Raw genomic sequence first — 6,000 nt, forward strand, 5'->3', positions numbered from 1 at the left:
TTAAACAAATTAAAATATGTTTTATATTAGAGATTCTTCAAAGTAGCCACCCTTTGCCTTGATAACAGCTTTGCACACTCTTGACGTTCTCTTAACCAGCTTCATGAGGTAGTCATCTGGAATGCATTTTAATGAACAGGTGTGCCTTGTTAAAAGTTAATTTGAGGAATTTCTTTCCTTAAAGCGTTTGAGCCAATCAATTGTGTTGTGACAAGGTAGGGGTGGTATGCAGAAGATTGCCCTATTTGGGGGAAAATGCCATTTTATGGGAAGTTCAGTTCAATAAAGCAAAAATAAATGACAGTCCATCATTACTTTAAGACATGAAGATCAGTCTATCAGGAAAATGTCAAGAACAGCAAGCGCTATGATGGAACTGGCTCTCATGAGGACCGCCACAGGAAAGGAAAACCCAGAGTTACCAGGGTGTTGAAGGGTGCCAAAGCAAACAACCAAAAAGCCACAAGACTACCACAACAGAAATCAAATAAAGGTGTCTGCATGGAGAGAGTCTCTCCAATGACTGTGGAAGAGGTGTTTTTATCATGGGACACACCCGGGCCCAGGTGTTTCCCATGTAGCTGACGACCCTCCCAACTCCGCCCAGCGGCATCCTAATAAGGAAACAGAGTGGGAGGGTCGTCACACAAGTAACAGACACATCTCAACATACACTGTTCAGAGGAGACTGCATGAAACAGGCCTTCATGGTCGAATTTCTGCAAAAAAAACACTACTAAAGGACACCAATAAGAAGAGACTTGCTTGGGCCAAGAAACACAAGAAATAGACTTTAGACCAGTGGAAATCTGTCCTTTGGTCTGATCAGTCCAAATTTGAGATTTTGGTTCCAACCGCCGTGTCTTTGTGAGACGAGAGTAGGTGAACGGATGATCTCCGCATATGTAGTTCCCAGCCTGAATCATGGTGGAGGAGGTGTGATGGTGTGGGGGTGCATTGCTGCTGACACTGTCTGTGATTTATTTAGAATTCAACCACACTTAACCAGCATGGCTACCACAGCATTCTGCAGCGATCCGCCATCCCATTTAGTTTGTGTTTAGTGGAAGTATAATTTGTTTTCAACAGGACAATGACCCAACACACCTCTAGGCTGTGTAAGGGCTATTTGACCAAGAAGGAGAGTGATGGAGTGCTGCATCAGATGACCTGGTCCACAATCACCCGACCTCAACCCAATTGAGATGGTTTGGGACGAGTTGGACCGCAGTGAAGGAAAAGCAGCCAACAAGTGCTCAGCATATGTGGGAACTCCTTCAAGACTGTTGGAAAAGCATTCCAGGTGAAGCTGTTTGAGAGAATGCCAAAAGTGTACAAAGCTGACATCAAGGCAATGGGTGGAAACTTTTGAAGAATCTTAAATATAAAATATATTTTGATTTGTTAATTGAGGATAAAACGTATCGTTGCTCAGCGGCCATTGGACACATTAAGTTGGAAATCGCAAATTCAACAATGAGTGGTTTGGAAGGAATCAGTCGCTAACTGCAAGAATTGCAAAGCAGTCATTAGCCTGCTATTCACTGGAGTGGCTGTGTAGTCCCAAGTCTAAGATTAAGGGTCTCTTTTTCAATCAACATTGGCCATGCTGTCAGTGAAGCATGATTTGTGCAGCGCTCAAAACAACTGTTAACTCGGAACTGCAAAATCTGACTTTAGTAAGTACAAGACAACTGGGAACTCGGGAAAAAATGATCTACGACTAGGAAAATACATTTTGAACTTTCATCCAGCTCGGAATTGTAAATTCAGAACTCAGGCCTCATTCTAGAGCTACGTCCTGAAGATCACTGATGTCATCATGATTCATGCTTTTGTTGTTGTTGAGTTCCCAGTTTTCTTGAATGCACCATGAATCCAGAAAATGCCAGACTTTGATGACAAAGTTTGGTGACAAAATCTTGCCCACGATGGACTGCCGCGCCACCTTCCTGTTCAAGTGAGCACAGCACAACAAGGTGAGTCCAAAATGTCTTGTATGCTGCTACATAAATTAAGTAATATGGCAGGGAGAATATATATACCGTAGCTAAGAAAGTAAGCTGTTAGTAGCCCATGTGCCTCACCGAATGAATGAACTATTTCGCTGCCAGACAAGGCTCAGCTGATAGCCAGGTATAGCAGTGGTAAGGTGTTGGGACAGCTTTATGTAGGCTCGAACAGTTTGTGGGCACCGTTTTTCACCCTTATAGTGCAATTCATGTATTGTTTAGTGTTGTGTAGTGGCTTTGTTGGCATGCATCCAACATTTTATTTTCTTTGTCTCACCAAGATTTACAAGCTAAAATCGCCACTGATCATATTCCCCAATCATATCCCCCTCTATCATATTCCCTCTATCATATTCCCTTCTATCATATTCCAATCTATCATATTACCCTATATCATATTCCCTATATATCATATTCCCTCTATAATATTCCCTCTACCATATTCCCTTCTAACATATTCCCTTCTATCATATTCCACTCTATCATATTCCTCTATATTATTCCTCTCTCTCATATTCCCCTCTATCAATTTCCTCTCTATTATATTCATCTATAAAGTTTACCCCTCTGTCATGTTCCCCCCTATCATTTTCCTTTCTATCATATTCCCCTCTATCATATTCCCTTCTTTCAAATTCTCTATATCATGTTCCCCCTATCAAATTCCTCTATCATATTCCCCTCTATCATATGTTAAGGCCCGACGCCGGAGATGAGAAGCAGGTATGGGGAGTTAAACATTTAATCGGGAACAGACCGAACAAGACAGGAACCGTGTCAACACACGGGTAAACAAGGACATATGACAATGAATGCATAAGCAGGGAACAGAGTTTGGAAAACGACAGATATGGGGAAGGTAATGACAGAGGTGATTTAGTCCAGGTGGGGTCCAATAATCGCTGAAGCGCGTGACGGTGGGAAGGCAGGTGTGCGTAATGATGACGGCAGAAGTGAGCAATGCTGGGGAGCCTGGCACCCCTCGAGATACAGGGGGAAGACAGGGAGCAGGCGTGACACATATTACACTCTATTATATTCCCTCTATCATATTCCCCTCTATCATATTCCCTCTCTATTATATTCAACTCTATCATATTCCCTCTATAATATTCCCCTCTATCATATTCATCTCTATCATATTCCCTCTATCATATTCCTCTCTATCAAATCCCCTCTATCATATTCCCCTTATCATATTCTTCTCTATCAAATCCCCTCTATCATATGTTAAGACCCAATCCCGGAGATGAGAAGCAGGTACGGGAGTCAAACATTTAATCGGGAACAGACATAGAACAAGACAGTAACATTGTCAGCACACGGGTAAACAATGACATATGACAATCAGTTCAGAAGCAGGGATCAGAGCGGGGAACCCAACAGATATGGGGAAGGTAATGACAGAGGTGATTTAGTCACAGGTGAGTCCAATAATTGCTGATGCGCGTGACGGGGGAAGGCAGGTGTGTGTAATGATGATGGCAGGAGCGAGCAATGCTGGGGAGCCTGGCGCCTCGAGATACAGGGGGAAGATCGAGAGCAGGAGTGACACATATTACACTCTATTATGTTCCCCTCTATAATATTCCCTCTATCATATTCCTCTATATAACTTTCCTCTATCATATTCCTCTCTTTCAAATTCCCCTCTATCATACTCCTCTCTGTCATGTTACCCTCTATCATATTCTTTATATATCATGTCATGACGTTGGCCTGTGGGTAAGGTTTATGACCCCCCATAAATACCTTTCTCCCTTCCCCTCTCTTTCTGAACCTACCGAAGGACTGCTGTCCTGAAGGACTGCTGTCCTGTTAAATATAGAGAGTCTGGGAACATCAAACAAATGGGGAAAGGAACCATATTTTGGTAATAAAAAACCAGTTGGAAATATGCTTTGAACGCAATGAGTATGGATGTCAGTTCGGTTGTCATCTGAGACATTATGACTGATGACAGGACGACATAAACTGTACCTGGGAAAGTATACACCCTCTAGTTATCAGAGTCACATGGAATTGTTATGCAAATTGAAATGTTTGATATTGAAATTGTTTGTTAGGAGATTAAATGTAATTTTAGCTTCCAAATGAGAGAATTGGGTTTTCATAAGGAAAGTGCCCTGCTTGATCAGTGGCCCACCCCTGTGAAGAGACAGGGGTTATAAAACGATGAAACACATCCTTCCCCCTCTCCACTATATAAGCCTTTGATGAAAAGATAACCACATGTTCCAGTACGTGAGGTCTGCAGCCTCTACGTTAGAAGGACACACGTCAAGTACAGAACTAAGCCAACCTCGGCGTGAGCTTTGGTGGCGAATGGTATGAACTTTGAGCTTAATCACTACAGAAGTGATACTTCCTAGCCGTTGAGTTAGCAGCGGCCGCTGAAGACGTGGGTAGGAAAGGACGGACGACGGATCCAGTCTAACAAACAGACGAAGATACCACCACGTATCCAATTTACCACCAGAGACATTCTTCCGAGGACAGGAAGATCTGTTGGCCAACCCGGCTAGGCATCTACGACCAATCTACCGAAGCGCAGCTCAGAGTAAATATTTATTGCATTTTCCTTTTTCCAAATGGGGGTCATTTAGAATGCATAAGATAATGTATTAACGATAGCATAGCTGCTGTTGCTTTGTTCCTAAGTCTTCCCGCTCTTTCACTCAAGCCCAACCCCTTTCTTTGTGTAACCAGCTTTCATACAGGTTCCGTCTACAGGGATGTTTTCTGTATGACATCATTTGTATTCTGTGTATTTGTAATTCTGTGATTGGTTTAGGTATTTAGTAAATAAATAATTAAACCCAATTTTGTATTGTGATTCAACTTGTTAGCAGGGTTGTGAAGATAACCAAGAATTTACAACTTTATTATGAGACTGAAAATAAGATGATTAAGATGAGGATCGATGTAAAAGATTATAAGTATTTTAAGAGTTTATTCGGAAGATAACGGCTCTATAAACTCTTCCGTGGTGCGACTTTCTAGTTAATTACATTTACATGATTAGCTTAATCAGTAATATTAATTACAGAGAAAGGATTTATAGAATAGCATGAAATATACTAATCTGATAGCCAAAGACACGATAATCATATCTTATATCATTTATTTTCCCCTCTATCAATTCCCCCAAACATTCCTCAATCAATTCCTCTAGTCATATTCCGGCTGCTTTGAGTGATGTATTGTTGTTCTACCTTCTTGTCTTGTTTGTTGTTGTCTGTGCCCAACAATGTTTGTGCCCTGTTTTGTGCTGTGACATGTGTGTTGCCTCGATGTTGTTGTATGTTGGGTTGTAACATGTTGTGTTGTAATGTGTTGCTGCCATGCTATGTTGTGCCTTAGGTCTCTCATGACGTAGTGTGTGTTGTGGGATGTGTGGTTGTTGTATTTTAATTTAATGTATTTATATTTTTTAATCCCAGCCCCCATCCCCATAGTAAGGCTTTTGCCTTTGGAAGGGTCATTGCATATAAGAATTGTTTAAACTTGCCTAGTAAAATAAAGGTTAAATGAAATAAAAAATAAAACAAAACCCATCATATTATATATTCTCTCTATATACTATATTTTCTCAGTATCATAACTCTCTATCATTTTACCCTCTATATATCCTCATATATAATTCCTCCTTCAATTCCTCTGTATTTTATTTTATAACCCAAATTCCCCATCATTTTCATATATCTCCTCTTATTAATTCCCAATCATATTCTCATATATATTCCTCTGTCATATTCCTCTATTGTATTCCTCTATATATTCTTATATATATTCCCTCTATGGCTGCTTTGGTGTGTATTGTTGTCTCTACCTTCTTGTCTTGTTTGTTGTTGTCTGTACCTCAACAATGTTGTGCCCTGTATTGTCCTGCTAACATGTTGTGTTGCCGTGTTGTTTTTGCTCCATGTTGTTGTTATGTTGTGTTGGAAAACAGGAGTTGTCATGTGTTGCTGCCATGTTGTGTGAT

The sequence above is a fragment of the Salmo salar genome, unplaced genomic scaffold, assembly GCF_905237065.1.
Source record: "Salmo salar unplaced genomic scaffold, Ssal_v3.1, whole genome shotgun sequence".
In the NCBI taxonomy this organism is placed as follows: domain Eukaryota; kingdom Metazoa; phylum Chordata; class Actinopteri; order Salmoniformes; family Salmonidae; genus Salmo; species Salmo salar.